The sequence below is a fragment of the Homarus americanus genome, unplaced genomic scaffold (genome assembly GCF_018991925.1).
Source record: "Homarus americanus isolate GMGI-L3 unplaced genomic scaffold, GMGI_Hamer_2.0 scaffold52806, whole genome shotgun sequence".
Taxonomy (NCBI): domain Eukaryota; kingdom Metazoa; phylum Arthropoda; class Malacostraca; order Decapoda; family Nephropidae; genus Homarus; species Homarus americanus.
This window is the reverse complement of record NW_024720773.1, coordinates 3,944,340-3,966,617: the sequence shown is the minus strand read 5'-3', so window position 1 is coordinate 3,966,617 and position 22,278 is coordinate 3,944,340.

Below are 22,278 nucleotides of genomic sequence, written 5' to 3'. Positions count from 1 at the left end.
CACCACCATGTTATCACCCAACACAGCACCACCACATGTTATCACCCAACACAGCACCACCACATGTTATCACCCAACACAGCACCACCACATATTCATCCACCTACACAGCACCACCACATGATATCACACCCAACACAGCACCACCATGTTATCAACACACAGCACCACCATATGTTATCACCCAACACAGCACCACACATGTTATCACCAACACAGCACCACCATATATTTATCTCCCAAACAGCACCACCACATGTTATCACACCCAACAGCACCACCACATAACATCACCGAACACAGCACCACCATATGTTATCTCCAACACAGCACCACCACATGTTATCACACCCAACACACAGCACCACCACATTATCACTAAACACAGCACCACCATATGCTATCACCCAACACAGCACCACCACATGTTATCACACAACACAGCACCACATGTTATCACCCAACACCTCCTACCACATGTTATCACCGAACATAGCACCACCACATGTTATCACCCAACACAGCACCACCATATTTATCACACAACACAGCACCACCACATGCTATCACCCAACACAGCACCACCACATGTTATCACCCAACAGCACCACCACATTATCACACAACACAGCACCACCATGTTATCACAACACACACACATTATCACCGAACACAGCACCACCACATGTTATCACCCAACACAGCACCACCATGTATCACCCAACACAGCACCACCACATGTTATCACCCAACACAGCACCACCACATGTTATCACCCAACACAGCACCACCACATGTTATCACACACAACACAGCACCACCACATGTTATCACCCAACACAGCACCACCACATGTTATCACCCAACACAGCACCACCACATGTTAACACCAACACAGCACCACCACATATTATCACCCAACACAGCACCACCACATGTTATCACCCAACACAGCACCACCACATGTTATCACCCAACACAGCACCACCACATGTTATCACCGAACACAGCACACCATGACATCACCAAACACAGCACCACATGTTATCACCCAACACAGCACCACACATGTTATCACCAAACACAGCACCACCACATGTTATCACACAACACAGCACCACCATATGTTATCACCCAACACAGCACCACCACATGTTATCACCAGACACAGCACCACCATATATTTATCACCAACACAGCACCACCACATGTTATCACCCAACAGCACCACCATATGTTATCACCCAACACAGCACCACCACATGTTATCACCCAACACAGCACCACCATATGTATCACCCAACACAGCACCACCACATGTTATCACCCAACAGCACCACCACATGTTATCCCGAACACAGCACCACCACATGTTATCACCGAACACAGCACCACCACATGTTATCACCCAACACAGCACCACCACATGCTATCGAACACAGCACCACCACATCTTATCACACAACAAAGCACCACCATATGTTATCACCACATAGCACCATTATCACCGAACACAGCACCACCATATGTTATCACCCAACACAGAGCACCACCACATGTTATCACCCAACACAGCACCACCACATGCTATCACCCAACACAGCACCACCACATGTTACTACCCAACACAGCACCACCACATGTTATCACCCAACACAGCACTCACCCACATAAGCATCACCTAACATAGCACCACCATATGTTATCACCCAACACAGCACCAACACCACATGTTATCACCGAACACAGCACCACACCATATGTTATCACCCAACACACACCAATCACATGTTATCACCCAACATACAGCACTACACCATATGTTATCACCCAACACAGCACCACCATTATGTTATCACCCAACACAGCACCACCATATGTTATCAATTCCAACACAGCACCACCACATAAGCATCACCGAACATAGCAATCTGCCCATATGCTATCACCCAACACAGCACCACCACATGTTATCACCCAACACAGCACCACCATGTTATCACCCAACACAGCACCACCCACATATCACCCAACACAGCACCACCACATGTTATCACCCAACACAGCACCTTTCTGCACCACATGTTATCACCCTACACAGCACCACCACATGTTAATTTCCATCCCCACACAGCACCACCACATGTTATCACCCAACACAGCACCACCACATGTTATCACCCACACAGCACCACCACATGTTATCACCCAACACAGCACCACCACATAAGCATCACCCCACACAGCACCACCACATAGCACACCCAACACAGCACCACCACATGTTATCACCCAACACAGCACCACCACATGTTATCACCCAACACAGCACCACCACATGTTATCACCCAACACAGCACCACCACATGTTATCACCCAACACAGCACCACCACATGTTATCACACAACACAGTAGCACCACCACATGTTATCGCCCAACACAGCACACCACATGTTATCACCCAACACAGCACCACCCACATGTTATCACCCAACACAGCACCACCACATGTTATCACCCAACACACAGCACCACCACACATCACCCAACACAGCACCACCACATGTTATCACCCAACACAGCACCACCACATGTTATCACCGAACACAGCACCACTCCACATGTTATCACTGAACATGCACCACCACATACAGCAGTCACCCAACACAGCACCACCCACATGTTATCACTGAAACACAGCACCACCACATGTTATCACACAACACAGCACCACCATATGTTATCACCCAACACAGCACCACCAGCATAAGTTAGCTCACCGAACACAGCACTACCCAAGGCGTTATCATCACCCAACAGCACCACCACATGTTATCACCCAACACAGCACCACCATAGTTATCACCCAACACAGCACCACCCACATAAGCATCACACCCAACACAGCACCACCATAGGTTATCACCCAACACAGCACCACCACATACATTCCAACACATAGCACCACACCACATGTTATCACCGAACACAGCACCACCCACATGTTGTCACTGAACACAGCACCACCACATGTTATCACCCAACACAGCACCACCACATGTTATCACCGAACACAGCACCACCACATGTTATCGCCACAAAGCACCACCTCATATACATCACCAACACAGCACCACCACATGTTATCACCCGAACACAGGCACCACCATATGTTATCACCCAACACAGCACCACCCACATGTTATCACCCAACACACATGCCTCACCATATGTTATCACCCAACACAGCACCGCCACCATATGTTATCACCCAACACAGCACCACCATATAAGCATCACCAACACAGCACCACCACATGCTTATCACTCGAACACAGCACCACCATATGTTATCACCCACACAGCACCAATTACATGTTATCACCCAACACAGCACCACACCATATAAGTTGTCACCAACAGTTACACCACACTACATGTTATCACCCAACACAGCACCACCACATGTTATCACCCAACACAGCACCACCACATGTTATCACCTAACACAGCACACCACATGTTATCACCCAACACAGCACCACCACATGTTATCACCCAACACAGCACCACCATATGTTATCACCCAACACAGCACCACCACATGTTATCACCGAACACAGCACCACCATATGTTATCACCCAACACAGCACTCCACCATGTTATCACCAACACAGCACCACCATATAAAACACCCAACACAGCACCACCACATGTTATCACCCAACACAGCACCACCATATGTTATCACCCAACACAGCACCACCACATGTTACTTCACTCGAACACAGCACCACACCATATGTTATCACCAACACAGCACCACATGTTATCACCCAACACAGCACCACCATATGTTATCACCCAACACAGCACCACCACATGTTATCACCCAACACAGCACCACCACATGTTATCACCCAACACAGCACCACCACATGTTATCACTCCTACACAGCACCACCATGCCATCCTCCTACACAGCACCATCACCACATGTTAGTCACCAACACAGCACTACCCATGTTATCAATTCTACACAGCACCACCATGTTATCACTCCAACACAGCACACCATATATCACTCTACACAGCACCACATACACTAACACAGCACTACTGACATGTTATCAATACTCCAACATGCACACTAACACAGCACCACCACATATCACCCAACACTTGGGGGGGACTGGTGGTATGGGTACGTCCATATACATCGATGGTCATGGATTCAATTCCGACTTGAGAGGAAGACTGAATTCTCTCCTTACTCTAAAATCCGGGCACTGAGCAATGAATAGAGTGTACTGTATGGTTTACTGGCTGGTGGTGCAGAACCCTAGAAGGGACACATCCTGGGTGGGGAGTCAGAGGTGTGTGTGTGTGTGTGTGTGTGTGTGTGTGTGTGTGTGTGTGTGTGTGTGTGGTGTGAGTGATGTGTGTGTGTATGTGGTGGTGGTGTGTGTGTGTGTGTGTGTGTGTGTGTGTGTGTGTGTGTGCTGCTGGTGCGTGTGTGTGTGTGTGTGTGTGTGTGTGTGTGTGTGTGTGTGTGTGTGCGGTGCGTGCGTGCTGCTGTGTGTGTGTGTGTGTGTGTGTGTGTGTAGTGCTGTGTGTGTGTGTGTGTGTGTTGTGTGTGTGTGTGTGTGTGTGTGTGTGTGTGTGTGGTGATAGTGGTCCTCAACCTTTGTACGCTCTGGAGGCGCCAAAACTTTGGATCTACATTCAAGAAAAAATTGCATTTTTGCAATACAGTTATTGCAGTTTTACGTCTAATTGCTACCAGTTCAGGGGCAGAGCCAGAGTCCTGGGGTTCGCCCCCTTTTCATCAGAAAATTCCAATGCTTTTTCTTTAATGTAGTATTGACCTCAGAATATTTTCTAATATCAAGTGCACATGGTGTCAGAAATAGCCTCAAATTGTCCATAATATTGGTCAGATTTCCAAAATTTTCTGGGGTGGGTTCGCTGGGCTCACCATGTTCCCCCACAACATCATAGGACCCCCCTTTGATATTCCTGGATCCGCCCCTGCAGTTACATACTTCTTACATTTACTCTTGGACAGGACGTGTATATTTACCCCAAGTGAGAAGACTATCTCTGTCTGGGCCTGGTCGGGGAGTAATACACACCCTCTTACACAAAACAAAACACCTAGAAAAAGTGCAAAGAAGGCATGCAAGATTATTCTCTTCCTCTACTCCACATATCAAGAAGTGCTTAACACACTGACCCTCTCAAATTCTCCTGACCATCACCACGACCTCATCTGCAAATTTGGTGAGCTTCTGCACCATCCTCACACCGGCTACTACTACCCGAAATACCTCGTCGCAATTCCTGTTCTACACCACAACCGCATCCAGCCCATACGACACTTACTGATCGGTACAAGAACAACCAGTCCCAACCATTGTAAAATTATCAACAACTTGTAATCAACCAGTGTATTCACTCCCAGTCAATCTTACCTTTTGCTCTGTCACTATGTTGGAAATGCCCTGTAGTATTACCTTCTCCTACATTGTTATTAAATTTCATATTTGTATCACTTATGTTACTTGTATATTATTTGTCAATCAAGTGAACCATTCCCCAATAATGTAACTAAATTTTCAGCCTTCCGGGTACCATGCTCTTTCAATAAATCGATAATTATTATTATTATTATTATTATTATTATTATTATTATTATTATTATTATTATTATTATATTACAATTGTATCAAGTTATTACATATTTTCATTAATTTCACTCATGTAAAGAATCCCAAATATTTCAAAATTTTATAATAAACCCTGCAGGCTCCATATGGTTCCGCAGGCGTCCGCGATTACAGTGTCTAGCTGTAACCCGTTTGCATGGCCTTTAGTGCACATCCATTGGTCGTTCATGGTCAGTAGAGATTGTGTCTCGAGGAAAAGTCAGTGTGATCACCAGACAGAACCATGATGGGTAATAGAAGCAAGACATACAATTGTCTGCTGCCTGTAGATCAGATACACAATTTGTCCATGAGAAGAAGTCACCACAACTGGTTCTATAAGGTTACAGGGTACACGACCTGGCATGTACTTAGCCAAGATGAGTGTGTAAATATGGTTTTATACCCGGGCAGAGAGTGAGCTGCATTGTGGCAGAGAGAGCCACAATGACTATATCTCTTCCTCCACCTCTCGTCTTCTTTTACCCTTCTCTCTTTCTAAAAAAATAAAATGACCCTGCCCAGCTGAGCATGGCCTCGGCCACAATTAGGATACATTTGTTTATGAAGGGCCTCACGCCACTATCTTTTAGCAAACACACACTGGATGTTGTTAACTTATATATATATATATATATATATATATATATATATATATATATATTCTAAGAGAATCCCAGACGAATAGCAAAATTATCAGCAATGAGCACGTTTACTGTAAACAAACATCTTATTTCTCAGCAGATATTATGAAGACTTCTCTTCATCATCACCACTACAAAGTAGTAAAAGAAAGTAAGAACCATATCTGTGCAATTAAGTATAACAGAATATGAAATTTTGTCTTTTTGAAAAAAAAATATTAATTTCTACGTAAACACTTATAGAAAACAAAAAGATAAAGCGTAAACTTTAAGGACGCAGATTAAAAGAAAATGATAAGTACAAGGATAAGATAAATTAAACTTAGGATCAGCAGTATTATCCAGAACTCAAGACAAGTGTTATCACCAATACCTGAGGATCCTTATTATATTGTTTGAATTTAGGTTAAGTTAGGCTGGGATGGGCTGCTTTAACTAGGTTCAGATTAGGTTAGGTTAGGTAAGATTAGGTTAGGTTAGTTTAGGTTAATAAAGGTCAGGTCAAATAGGTTGAGGTTGGCGTTGATAATATTCACCTCCAGTTCGTCTTATATTTATATCCACTAATTCAACTCTTGGGAGACACAGAACTCACCGCCACACAACCTTCCCTCAACCACCTGACACATTGATTCTTAGTCTCTATAACAAACAGAACACCTAAAGAGAGTCGATCAGTTCCTAAGATTCTCACTGTAGAAAGTGTCAAGAAAAAGGTTATAATCCATCTTTTCATTTCTTCTCGGTATTTCTCCCGACACAACTGATAGAGGTGCTGATAAAGTTCCGGCTACGGGTGGAACGGTCCTCTTAGCCCATTTCTTGAGAGAGAGTGAGAGATGGGACACAGAAACCTGATACCCGAGAGTTAGTTTCCTCGTTTCTCTCTGGTGGTCTGAGGTGGGTGGGTGGGTTGATAGTTGGTTGGTTTGGTGGAGGTAGGTACGGTGGAGGAGTGGTTGACGTGAATGTGGGGTGGGTTTGTCGTGATGGGTAAGGTGGGTTGCTGAGTGAGGTTATTATAGGGTGGGTGGGTGGAGATTATAGGTCTGGGGAGTGGGTGGGTGATTATAGGATGGAAGTGGTGGGGTGAATATAGGAGGTTGGTGAATGGGGGTGAATATGGGGTGGTGAGTGGGTGGTTAGTATACTGGGTGGGAGGGTAGGGTGAATGTAGGTGGGTTGGTGAGTGACTGGGTGAATGTGTGTATTTTATGATATAAGTAGACCCTGCTGCCATATGGCATCACGAAAATTGTGACCGTCCCAGGTTGCTGATCTGACTTTCTGCCTCATTTACACACAATTGCAGGGTCTCAAATGTTTCTGTACTTTGACAACACAACATATATATTTATATATTGATTCTCACTATTATTTTTTTTTAATTTTCTTATGGTTCTTTATTATTATTATTATTATTATTATTATTATTATTATTATTATTATTATTATTATTATTATTATTATTATTATTATTATTATTGTCATTATTATTATTATTATTGTTATTGTTATTTTACTTTTAATTTTGTATTTTGTATTATCATTTTTTTACTATGAACTAATAATTATTAATATTATTGTTATTATTACATTTTCGCCCCCAGGCCCTGAAGTGGGTCAGTGAATTGTGCCCGGTGGACTAATGCCTGTAAAAAGAAGAAGAAGAAAAGTTGGTAAGGACGAATATGGGGTTGGGAGGGAATTGATTTGCCCTGCGGACAACAGCTAGTTTTTTGCATCCCTTACTCATCCTGTGAGCAGTAGCGCAAAAAGGATTACAGAGTATAAGCCAAAGGGCGTTTATCAGACCCCAGTAATTTTAATATTATGGCAATGAATGTTACAGAGTATTTCCAGTACATTATTTGTTTAAGTCGGTACATAAAATTTTGATAAGGTATTACGTAGATGTGAAGTGTGGATGCAGCCTTAGTATATCAGCTCTTTATCAGAGATGCTGTACCATTACATACAGTGTGCTGATCTATCTCTATAAGTTTCTATTTTTCACAGTCTTAGACGTGGTGTTGGAGTCTGTGGCCATATGTCTGCACACTTTACATTAGTTTTGTTCACATCTGTCTGCTGGGCATACTGCCAGAGGACTTACAGGTATATCCTAACCTTAGTCTAGCGGTTACAATAGCTTGTAATCTAGTGATCTTGTTACTTGTTCCATATACAATTTTACTTGATACATCTCATATCAGTAAACAATGGATTGACTAGTGCCTGTTTGCACTTGTCTACTGGCCTAAATTCACCAGCAAGCTCTTTTCTGATTACTGTTTGACAGTCTTAGATTGTACTCAACATGTTAGGCAGTTTTAGCTAAGGCATCAATTCTATCACGTTCACTAATGCCTACAGTGAGCGAGGATCCAGCAACTTGATCCTGATACCCCGTCAACAGAACACATACTTTTGTCTGGCGTCAGAGACAAGCGGGTGACAATCTGAGTTTAGGGCATCAAGAACATGTAGTTTGCCATACTCATAGCCCTGAGACTTGTTGACGACACTACCACTGACACTCTCATCATCACTGACTCCTTATACTAGACTAAGAACTGAGCTCCCGGATGTCTCGCTGCTGCCACATGTAACCACGCATATTTGTCAGGAGTGTTCTTTTAGGGAAAGAGAACAATTGTTGGTTACGTTGCCTCTCAGTACGTTGTGGCTATCTGCTTCTTTAGATTGGACTATTTGAAATCCTCTATGGCGTCGGTGTCATCTCCAAAGTGAGATCTGTTGGGTTTGTGAGTGGGGTGGTGTATGCCAGGCCGGGAGAGAGAGCAATGTTGGTGTTTGGTAGCTATATATAAATGCTGCTTCTCTCTCTTTCTCTTTCCTCTAACACACAAATAAACACACACACACACACACACACACACACACACACACACACACACACACACACACACACACACTAACGTGTTCGTCACCAGCCTGGTCGTCTTCTCAGCTCCACCCAACGATGTCTAAATCAAATGTAAGTCTGTATATTTTCAGCCCGGCTGCAACTCTATTAATAAACCGTTTATTATTATTACTTTACACTATTACTACTACTTTGCTGTCACTGGAATCGAGTATGACGATCATCCAGCTATGAGACATTGATATAAGTTATTTAAGGATGTCACCTACGTTGGTGAGTTTTAGGTGATTAAGAGAGGCCGATACAGGCCGGCAGGGTTGTTCAGAGATGTTGCACATGTGGAGGCTACATCGAGTGCGGGAGGGGTGGCAGCGTCTTTTCTGGCGATTGCCTGCCTCGGTATGTGGTGGGCAAACTCAACATTGACAACTTCTTGGGTGGTAACTCTGCCAGAGTTACTTTACTATTTGTTAGGTGACTGTAAAGTAGCTGCTTTGGCAGTCTACTGTCGTCTATGCAGGTAACATGGCCAGTCCAGTGTAGTTAGGTGTTCGTGGTTAATGGTAGCTTCGATGCTACTACAGTTGGTGTCAGACTAGAATATTGGCATTTGTTCTCTTGTCTTCCCAGCGAACTCGGAGGATGAAACGTAGGTTACGGTGGTGAGATTTTCAAGTGCCTTGAGGTGCCTCCTTTATGTGACCCATGTCTTGCTGCCATATAGCATGGTGAGGCCCACTGCTCGATATACGTGCAACTTTGTAGATAATTTCAGCTCCTACAGCTGAAGACACTGTTTCGAAAGTCTGCAAAGGCTTGAGGCATATCTGATCCGATGTTGAATCTAATAATAATAATAATAATAATAATAATTAACGGTTTATTGAAAGAGCTTGGCAGCAGAAGGCAGAAAATATACAGTTACATATTTGGGAATGGGTTTCGAATTACAAATAATATACAAGTAACATAAGTGACACAAATAAGACCTATAATAACTAGATGGGGAAAAGCTCAAACTACAGTTCATTTCAACATAGTGACAGTGTAAGGAGTAGTGTTTACTGGGAGTGAGTACACTAGTTTATTACAAGTTATTGATAATTTTACAATGGTTGGGACTGGGCTGTTCTTATAGAGATCAGTTCGTGCGTATGGGCTGGATGCGGTTGTGGTGTCGAACAGCAATTCTCGGGCTAAGGGATCTCAGGTGGTAGTAGGAGCCGGTGTCGAGGATGGTGTAGAAGCTTCTTACCAAATTTGCAGATGAGGTCGTGGTGATGGTCAGTGAGAGTCGAAAGGGTCAGTGTGTTGGCGCTTCTTGATATGTGGAGTAGGAAGGGAAGAATAATCTTGCATGCCCTCTTTTGCACTTTTTCTAGGTGTTTACGTTGTGTGGCATTTAGGGAAGACCAGGTGGGGAGGCATAGGTGAGCTTGGGAAGTATGAATGTTGTGTGAACACTGAGGAGCTCGGGTGCAGGAACTCCGAGGACTTGAGTTGGCAGAGGGAGTGGAGACGGAACTGGAGGATTTGACAACTTCACTGACGTGTGGTTTCCAATTTAGTTTGTTGTCTATGGTAACGCCGAGGAGCTTTGTGGAATCTTCAACCTGGAGTGTGTTCGGACCTAGAGTAATGGAAGGAGGTGGGACAATGTCGGAGGAGAGGTTGATGTGCATAACCATGGTCTTGGTATGGTTGATGGTGACATGGTTGTTGGTGGCTCAGTTTTGGAGACTGTTCAATAAATCCTGAAGGGCGGTGGTGGACAGGTGGGGGCCGAGATACAAAAAGTTCGTAGCATTAGAGAGGGTAGTAAGGTTAAGCTGGATAGATGGTGGAGGTGTGGCTGATCCAGGGGCAGCCTGGAATCTGATTCTCAATTACATTCACATCAAGGCCGAAGTGTGCATATGCATCTGCATAGGTGTTTAGTGTGAGCAACGAGGATGAGGTCGTCTGCATGCTGGAGTTCAAGAATGGAAGCTGTCTACACCTTGGTTCTTGCCTGGAGTCGTCTTATGTTGAAAAATCCTTTCATCCAATATTCGATACCCACCCCACTGGCTAAATTGGCACTGGTACGAGTAAAGAAGGCAGAAAGAAAATGGAAAAGAGAGTTGGTGCAAGTACACTTCCTTGTTTAACCCCTGTTTGGATGGGGAACAACTCAGACTGGGTGACATTGTGCAAGACACTGCCGTTCATGCCACCGTGGAGTTGCCTCACAATAGAGACGAATTTTGGTGGGCAGCCAAAACAGCTGGGGGTCCACCAGAGGACTTCCCTGTTGACCCAGTCGAAGGCCTTGCTTACGTCGATGAAGCCCATGTACAGATTACGACTTTTCCTGTAACTGGCGGGCAGCAAAGATCATGTCAGTGGTGTCATGTGATGGCCTGAAGCCACCCCGAGATTCAAGGAGGAAGTTTTCCGCCTCAGGAAGAAGAATGTTTAGGAGGACTCAGGCAATAATCTTGCCAGCTATGGACAGCAGCAAGATCCCGCTGTAGTTGCCACAGTCTGTTCGGTCTCCCTTGTTCTTATAAATATTGACGATGGAAGCGACTTTAAGAGCTTGGAGGATTTCCTCCTTTTCCCATATATTCTCCAGGAGAGAGTGGAGATGGACTGGCAAGCAGAGGTCTTCCTGCTTTATACACCTCGGCTGGGATTCCATAAGGCCCTGAGGCAATGTTATTTTTCATCTGTTTGATGGCAGTAGTTACCTCATCCAGGGATGGAGGATAGCTGAGGTGGTCAGCTCCGGATGCTGAGGGACTTGCTGGGTAGTCAGCACCTCCACATCAGTGTTTTGGTTAAGCAGTGAATGGTAGTGTTCTTTCCAGTGGTGAAATAGGCATTCATCGTCTTTAATTGGAGAGTTATGATCAGATGAGCGGAAGGGGGCTGTTTCACGAGTGATTGGCCCATAAAATGTTTTAATGGAATTGAAAAATTCGCGCATCTTGTGCTGATCTGCAAATTTTTGTGTTTCACATGCTTTATTTTTAAACCAGTCATTCTTTAGATTACGAAGTTCACGGTGGGCCACAGCTTTCTTCTTGCGAAAGGTATCAGCTTTGGTCCGAGACTGAGAGTTGTTCTGCCAGTCAGTTGAAGCAGCACGTTTATCGTCGACGAATACATTGATTGACGGGACATTTTCATCAAACCAGTCGTGGTGTATTCTTTCGATCTGACCGAGGATCTTTCTGCAGGTTTTTGTCAAGACAGTGTCGAGAATATCCCACCCGGCACTGGAATTTGGGTTGTCTGTTGTCGGGTTGTTTATCAGCCCATGTTCGAGCTGTTCTCTAAAGGCATGTGCTACTGCTGGATCCTCCTGACGCTTAGAGTTAGGAGGCTTGCTGCCTTCGTCGTTTTGGGGCGACGTGAAGTGAGAGACTGTCTCTGACGAGCCGGTGATCAGTGTTGCAGTGGTCTGAGCCGCAAATTGCTCGGGTGATGAGGACATCTCGGCAATCTCTTTTTCTGACAGTGATATAATCAATGAGATGCCAGTGTTTGGATCATAGGTGTTGCCACGAACCCCTGAACTTGTCAGCCTGCGCAAACAAGGTATTGGTGATAGTGAGCTTGTGTACAGCACATTTGGTGAGGAGGATTAGGCAGTTGGGATTACACTTGCCTAGTCCATTTTTCCCTGTTGTTCCCTGAGAAATATTAGCATCTCTGCCAACTCAGGCATTGAAGTCAACCAAAAGGAGCACAATCTTATTTTCTCTGGGGATTGAGGTTAGCATTCCTTCGAGCTCGGCGTAAAAGGCCTCCTTGAGTTAATGCTCTGCGCTCCAGTATTGGAGCATATGCAACGAGTTAAAAGGCATGACGTGAATGATTTACTGGGACTCGGAGCGTCATGGGGTGCTTATTGATCCCAACAGGCATTTCAGTTAGCCTGTATAGGATGCGTTGGCGGATGGCAAAGCCAACTCCATAAATTCGGTTTCTCTCTGCAGCTGGCTTACCCTTCCAGAAGAAGGTATAGCCAGACCCCAGTTCTGAGAGTCGACCCTCGTCTGGGAGCCTGGACTCACTAATGGTTACTATGTCGATGTTATACCTAGCCAGCTCTTTTGCCACAACAGCGGTTCCTCTTTCAGGACACTCATTTGTGCCAGTATCCAAAAGGGTCCTGACATTCCATGCAGCAACCATAAAAGGTTATATTGTTTGTTTTTGTTTTGATCTGTGATAACGATTGTTTTTTTGTTTTTCGACCGCATAAGGACGACCTTAGTGGGTGCGGTTACCCAGTCAGGTTGGTTCTTTAGGCAGGCTATGTTTAGGGCACCTTTTCTAGCCCCCTCCCCATGTGGGATGAGCAGAGTGGCTCCTCGAAAGGGATGCTCAGTCGCACAGACAGGACTGGAGTGCACTGCTGCCTAGATCCTAGTGCATAAACGACCATCTTATTCGTGCTTCCCATGTGAAGAGTTGTGCCTCTCCCTATCGCCACTCATCCGTCGCCATAGGACTTTTTGGGCTATAGGGGTTTTGATGATGATGATGAGAGGTATGATGAGCTGGATGATATCTGCACGTGAGTTGATTTATGTGGTAAGGCAGGAGGGCAGGCTTCAACCACACATCTTAGCTCTCCCTTTTCCTAATTCAGTGGTGCTAGTGTTCCAACGATTGGGGAGAGGAAGAGTTGCAATGGACTGTCGATAGCCCAGTTTGTTGGGTTTCGCCTTAGGAGCCTGCATTGCCTTCGTCCGCTGGTGTAGTCGTTGGGTTCCCATGGTGGTCACCTCTTTCGCGTATACCGCCGTTTGGGTCTTGTTGGAGCTCTGTAAGCATGTTTGCCTGATGCGAGGCTCAACCACAGATTTTTCGTTTAGGGTTTGCTCCCGTAGCCTTATATCTACCAAGGTTAATCTGCAAGGTAGTGGGCCAGTGATTGATAGGTGCCAGAACGTGTCCACATGACAGTGGGCCTACTCTCTGTCCCTCTGAGGCCCACTGCTACTCCGAGGTCCCCTGCTGGTCTAGGCTGAGCCCACGAGGCACCCAGTTACCGTGTGTTGCCACAAGGAGGCACAGCAAGAGTCTTGATGATGAAGAGGCTGTGTACCGGCAGGGGAAGACTTTTGCAAGTTGATTCTCTGCCCGCCACAAGGGCAAGCCAGTGGTGGTAGCTGAAAGCAAGAGGAAGCAAACAATGCCGCCATATTGCACGCATTACACCACCCTGTGTGTGCGCACACACACACACACACATACACACACACACACGCGAGCAAAATGTGAATCACTTACAGATGCGGGTCCCTGTGTCATGATAGTCATATATATATATACAGCATAATTCACCGTCATGTGGGTGTTATCATGGTGAGAGGTAAATACACTTACTTGACTCTCCACAAAACACACTCACTCACTCACTCACTCTTTTTGGAGAAAATGGCCACCCGTGACAGAACACTGGTGGTTCAGCGTACACCGCCACCCATGACAGAACATTGGTGGTTCAGCGTACACCGCCACCCGTGACAGAACACTGGTGGTTCAGTGTACACCGCCACTCGTGACAGAACACTGGTGGTTCAGTGTACACCGCCACCCGTGACAGAACACTGGTGGTTCAGTGTACACCGCCACCTATGACAGAACACTGGTGGTTCAGTGTACACCGCCACCTATGACAGAACGCTGGTGGTTCAGTGTACACCGCCACCTATGACAGAACACTGGTGGTTCAGTGTACACCGCCACCTATGACAGAACACTGGTGGTTCAGTGTACACCGCCACCTATGACAGAACACTGGTGGTTCAGTGTACACCGCCACCTATGACAGAACACTGGTGGTTCAGTGTACACCGCCACCTATGACAGAACACTAGTGGTTCAGTGTACACCGCCACCTATGACAGAACACTGGTGGTTCAGTGTACAGTCAACAAAAAAAATTCTGCCACTTCTGGATGTTATACCGCATGACACACCGGACCAAGAATTCTGAACAACACTCATTTACGCAGGTGATTCCTGTTAAATTTTCTGTATTAACTATATGTGATATAAAAAATACATCATATTGGTTATACAATGAATCACACAACCAGAAATACCAACCTTACTAAATTAACATCAAAGTCTCTTTTAGTGAATAACCCTTATTTCGCCCCGGCAGAAAGGTCACTATTTGCTCTACCACCAAGACTGGGTGGAGTGGGATTGACTAATCTAGTGGAGCTTGCCGCCACAGAACATCAGAACTCTGTTGAGCTCACGGCAGCCCTCAATGAGCACATAATAGCTCAGAATGCAGCGTCAGGAGGATACCAACGAATTGAACAAGATTCGACGGTCCATTACGACAGAATGGTAACACACCCAAAGTTTATCTTCAACAATTGATGATGCAATTGTCAGTGAACTTGAAAAAAAAATAGCTTTAGTGCTGGAGGGGGGCGCCTCGAACTGGCTAACAACGTTACCGATAAGGATAGTAGTAGTAGTAGTAGTAGTAGTAGTAGTAGTAGTAGTAGTAGTAGTAGTAGTAGTAGTAGTAGTAGTGTGTGTGTGTGTGTGTGACAAATTATATACAAAGAGAGGCGGGGAGAAATAAAGTAATGTTCCTGGGAGTGATGGACGGCCCGTGACTGATACACCCTCCCTCATTACCTGGGTCAAGTTCATGTTGACTTAACACACCCAAAATAATGTTTGATTCTTAAGCTACAGACTCTTCCCCTCCTTGTTTCTCCTCCACTTACTTCATTCTTCCTCATAATACTGTATTCGTCAGTTTATTTATTTATTTTCTCTCTTTCTCTCTCTTCTCTTTCCTCCTCCACCTAAAACGTGTCTCCCCTTCCTTTACCACTCTCTATTAATCACCTCTTACCTTCCACCCACACCACCACGTTTATTGCTTACCCTCCACCCACACCACCACGTCTCATGACCACCCTCCACCCACACCACCACGTTTGTGCTTACCCTCCACCCACACCACCACGTCTCACCACCACCACCCCACCTCCCACCCACACCACCACGTTTACCTCCACCCACACCACGTCTCATGACCTCCACCCACACCACCACGTCCCTCCACACCACCACGTCTCATGACCACCTCCACCCACCCACACCACCGTGCATGACCACCCTCCACCCGCCTACCACCCTGATTTCAAGCCTACCACTCCAAGTATAGTCATTACCCACCCACCTATCTACCCCCAATTACCCATCTTCTACCCTCTTTCCACACCTTCCTACTCCTCACTTACACACACTGCCCACCCATCTCCACTCGTTCATTTCCCACCCTCCGCCTACACACTCCGCACCCACATACTGCCCCCTCTCACTTCCACTCTACCACTCCATACCCATTATCCAATTCCATCCATTCGCTCACTCCACACTTAACCCGCAACCACCAACTTCCACCTCCTCCCTTACCACACCCACCTACACCCATTCACTCCACACCCACCTTATACCCACTCCTTACCCACCCACTACCCACCTACACCCATTCACTCCACATCCAGCACCCACCCACCCACCCACCCACCCACCCACTAACACACCCTCCAACCAGACGTCACCCACCCACACACACTGGGATGCAGAGGAGAAAAGATAAAATGAAAAGATAGAATTTTTGTTTGGGAATGTCTGGAAAAGAGTTAAAAGGTTTTGTTGTAAATAATATGACACAGGTCCCGCCCAGGATAGTTGCCAGCGAAGGGTTTACGGCTAAGCGGTATTTTTATATTCTATTTTGGTTTACAACATCACTTTTCCTGTGTTGTATTTCTAGCTAAATCCAGTTTATTTGTCAATTTCCTAAGCACTAGATAGCCTATAAATTTAAAAGAATTTCGCAATGATAAGTACGTAGTAAAGCGATGTTTAGATCCAAGCAACTTTGAAAGGGAAATTATTATTGGGATGTTTACTAAATCCTCGCGCCAGGAACATAACAAAGTCTTCGACAAAATGCGTGTTGCCTATAATTTAAGAACCATTCTGCGTTGCATACCTCTGCTTTCCTCTTTGCATGATCATGTATATTTTTTTAATATAATTTTTCTTTTCAATGTTTGTTTTTTTCAGGTGTATATCTTTCTCTGTTTTGATTCATTATTGATTCATAAAACCCTGACTCTCCTCTGAGACTTAAAAAATAAAACTGACGGGAAAGGATTACTGTAGGATTATTTACGAGTGAAATCCCTTAACACAGAGTTTAAAAAAAAAAAGTTATATTACAATTGAATGCAACTGAGATATTATACTGTACATCCTATAGCGAAGTTGGATTCCAAGCAGCTTCAAGAGGGAAAGTAATATTGGAACGTTTACTCAAACTTTGTGTCGTCAAGAACATAACAACATATTTGACAACACGAGCGATACTATACCCTACAGAGGTGTTATTTGTATACGAGAAGTTAATGCCACATAGAAAACAGTCCAGCAACCCTCAATGGAAGGAACATATATTGACACCCTAAAAATGTGACTTACGTTACATATATACAGTATTTATAGAAATGTTTGATATAATTTGATACAGCAATACATTGATAGATAATATATTGATACAGTGATACAAAAACAATGATTCAGCAATACAGCGACACACTGATGAATTTTACAGTGATACAACGATTCGGTCAAACATTGATTCATTGATAATTTAATAGTGATAAATTTATGCATTTTTATTGTAATAAACTGCAGGTTAATTGAAACCAATGATAGAGTTTAGTAAAATATTAAGTCAACACAACATTAAGACGCGTCTCTCTTGTAGTTTATCCTAAATTTGTTAGTCCACACTGATTAATCCTCAACTAGGGTATATACTGTAACACTAAGGAATATGACCTATATTGTAAGTGAACCACTGTCGTGTGTGACAGTGAGCAGTGATAGCACCCTCATGAATGAATATGACGTCACTATGCTATTGTCCTTTGTGTATGAACCTCACCTGTGTGGCAATGAACCGTGATAGTACCCTCAGTATCAAGAAGTTTTGCCAATAAAGTTCTTAAACTAGAAAAAAAATGTCTTCGTTTCTGTCTCTCTTACTCTGATGGAGTGTCCCTACCTTTCTCCTCTCCGTGTTTCTTTTTTCCTCCCTCTCTCTCATTCTCTTTGTCTCTGTCTGTCCGTCCATATATTTTCTTCTCTGTCTCTTGGTGTGGGCCAGGAAGTGTATCTCACTCTCTTGTCACAGTGAGGTAGTGTACAGTGACACATGACACTCTCTCTCTCTCTCACTTTTACCACCTCTTTCCTTCTCACCGTCTTGTTTCTTCATCTATAGTTGTCTCTCTATTTCTCTACAAATTAATGTATCTGTCCCTTAATTTGTCTTTTTATTCATCTATGGCTGGGGGATGGAAGCAGATAAACCAACTATCAACTGAATAAAGTATATGTAGAGAAATACGACTGAGAGAAAGACTAAGGGGTTATAATAAGCAGAAACATTATGCGTATATGTTCGAAACAAGGCTAATAAGTTGCTTGGGTCCACATCAAGGAGTGTTAGTAACAGTCCAAGCAAGTTGTCCTTAAACTATATCTCGTGTGTTTTGGTCACTGTATTATAGATTGATATCGATTCCCTAGAAAGCATTCAGAGGAGGATGAAAAAACTAATCCCGGGCATTAGGAACCTTGAGTATAGAGAGAGATTAAAGCATTGAATTTGCACTCCTTCCAGAGACGTAGAGTGAGGGGCGATTATGATCGAGGTGTATAAATGGAAGTCAGGGCTAAACAAAGGTGACATTACAAAGGTACTCAAACTATCCAACCAGGAGCGAACTCGTAGCAATGGTTTTTAATTAGACAAATTTAGACTTGGGCATGAAATAGCTAAACGTTGGTTTGGAAATAAGAGTAGTTGGTGAGTGGAACAAGTTACCAAACATCATCGTTAATTCGAACACGCTGGGTAGCTTCACATATAACCTGGACGGATATATGAGCGCTTGGGGTTGGGTGCAAACGGGGGTGACTCGCATGGGCCAATAGGTCCGCTGCAGTTTCCTCCATTCTTATGGTCTGTCTGTCTGTCTGTCGAGTATAGGTGCTTGTGTGTCTATGAATGCCTTAAATATCGGTAAATTAAATCTTAACCCAGAGTATTGTTAGGTAGGTCGTCGAGGGAAGAGAGTAAGCACGCGTCTTATCCTCTACTAAAATAAGAAGCATCATCAGATTTATAATAGTGTATCAACAAATTCCTTCCTTAATTCCTAGACCATAGACAACATGGTGAACATGTGTGTGTGTGTTTGTGTGTGAAGCAGCCTCTGGTCAATGGCATAAGTGAACTACAGTGTTTAGTTACGTGCAGCACTTCTAACCCTTTACAGTATTATAAGTGAACTACAGTGTTTAGTTACGTGCAGCACTTCTAACCCTTTACAGTATTATAAGTGAACTACAGTGTATAGTTACGTACAACGCCTACAACCCGGTACAGTGGTTCAGCAGTAAGCACCAATACAGAGGCCTACCGTATGTACTACACAAACAATGGAACATGCAGCTATCACTGAATCATACACACAGGTACAATAACTAAACAGCCTCTCTATACAGAACTACGATGTATCAGACACAGGTAAATCCCACCATGGTCCACTGACATTCACTATATAGGTAAGACACTCAGGTAACCATATACAGTATATAGTGTAACAATCTTCTGGGACACAAGGTAAGCAAAAGGTTGTCTATATTGGACCATAGAGAGAGAGAGAGAGAGAGAGAATAAGTTCAGTCGTCATGCAAGTTTAAAGTGGTTCAATAAGTTCAGAACACAGATAATCCAGATATACAAACAGTACGTCAATTCACCCAAAGTTAGCATAAGAAGGCCATAAAATTTTTATTTCCCTACGTATAATAAAACACGAGAGAATTTTGCCAAGAAAAAAAAAATATTGTGCAGGCACCATGTACCGTGGGGCAGTCAGCGCCAGACAGGACACCGACCACTGGTAAACATCCAGCACCTTATCGGGACAAATCCATGCACACTGTTTATGCAATGGCACAGCACTTTATCTCTGATGGCAAGATAGCCGATATACTAAGGCTATATCTATGCTTCGTATCTAGTACCTAATCAAAATTCTATGTACCGACTTAAACAAACAACGTACTGGAAATACTCTGTAACATTCATTACCATAATATACAAATCATTGGGGTCTGATAAACACTCTGCAGTCCTTCTTGCGCTATCACTCACAGGTTGAGTATGGTGAGCACAGTAAACTACCTACTGTCCGCGGCAAAAATTCAATCACCGTAACCACCATGTAAACAAATGACTCCACATGTGTCGCTCGCTGGTCCTCAAGTCCAACACCGTGAAATAGCCATGACATTCCAACGTGTTTTAGGTAACGTGTCAGGAGGGCGCTGGGATCGTGTGATGGCATGTATCTCAGAGACACGTGACAGCTGGTATGTTGTAACCGACGGCCATCTGGTACTCTGCTCCGACTGTCGAATACTGAGTGATATATTGTACATTGATCTGATACTTAGCTGGTTGTGGGTCTGACTTGACGTGACTCTGAGAGTTACAGGAAAGATCCAAAGTTTGTATATTGCAAGTTTAAAGTGTGAAAACTTTGCTTATAATTAACAATATTAACCTTTCCCTCTCTCAGGCACTTGTGTTCTCTAATTATAAGTCAAAGAAAGCCAGAATGAACGCCGCTGCTTCCCTGTGTGGTATTTTGCCGCTTCACCTTCCACAGGATCTACTAAACTCTCTCCCCGTCTGCATCTCTCATCTCTCTCTCTCTCGTATATTTAAATGAGATATTATATTAGGAATATATCAAGATAAGAGAGAGGAAGTATAAATAATGTTGACACTGTCATAATAAAACAGACAAGGAATTACAATGTACTGGTATGTATGTATGTATGTATGTATGTATGTATGTATGTGTGTGTGTGTGTGTGTGTGTGTGTGTGCACAGAGTGGTGTAATGCGTCTAGTGCAGCAGCAATATGTTAGTGTTAGGGTGCAAGCACTGCTTGTTTCCTCTCGCTTTCAGCTACCGCCGCTGGCTACCCCTTGTGGAGAACAGGGAAGCAATCTGAAAAAGTCTTCCCCTGCCAGTACACAGCTTCTTCACCATCAAGACTCCTGCTGTGCCTCCTCGTCGCAACACACGGTGCCTCATGGACCCAGGCTAGACCAGCAGGGGATCTCGGAGAAGCAGTGGCCCCCAGAGGGACAGGGCATAGGTCCAATGGCAAGTGGACACGTCCTGGCGCCTACAAACCACTACATCGCTGTCTTGCAGATTAACCTTGATAAGTATACGTACATACCATGGGGGGGCAGACAGTGTAAGCTATGTACCGTATATACTATGGGAGGGTCACACAGTGTAAGCTATGTACTGTATACAGTATACCAAGGGAGGGCCACACAGTGTAAGCTATATATACACCATGGGAGGGTCACACAGTGTAAGCTATGTACTGTATACAGTATACCAAGGGAGGGCCACACAGTGTAAGCTATATATACACCATGGGAGGGTCAACAGTGTAAGCTATGTACTATATACAGTATACCAAGGGAGGGCCACACAGTGTAAGCTATGTATACACCATGGGAGGGCCACACAAAATAAACTGCTCGACTACCAAGTCAACCTCGTTGTAGACCCAACAATTGGAAACCCTGAATTAAAAATCTGCGGTGGAGCGCCGCATCAAGCAGACATGCTTTCAGAGCTTCAACAAGACCCCAACGGCGATATAGGCGGAGGAGGTGACCAACATACAGACCCAACGACTACGCCGACGGACGAAGGCATTGCATGATGGACAGGCAACTAATGCGAAATCCAACAAACTGGGCTATCGGCAGTCCACTGCAACCCTCCCTCTCCCCAGTCGTTGCAACACTTACACCACTGGATCAGGAAAAGGGAGAGCCAAGAATGTGTGGCTACAGCCTGCACTCCTGCCTCACC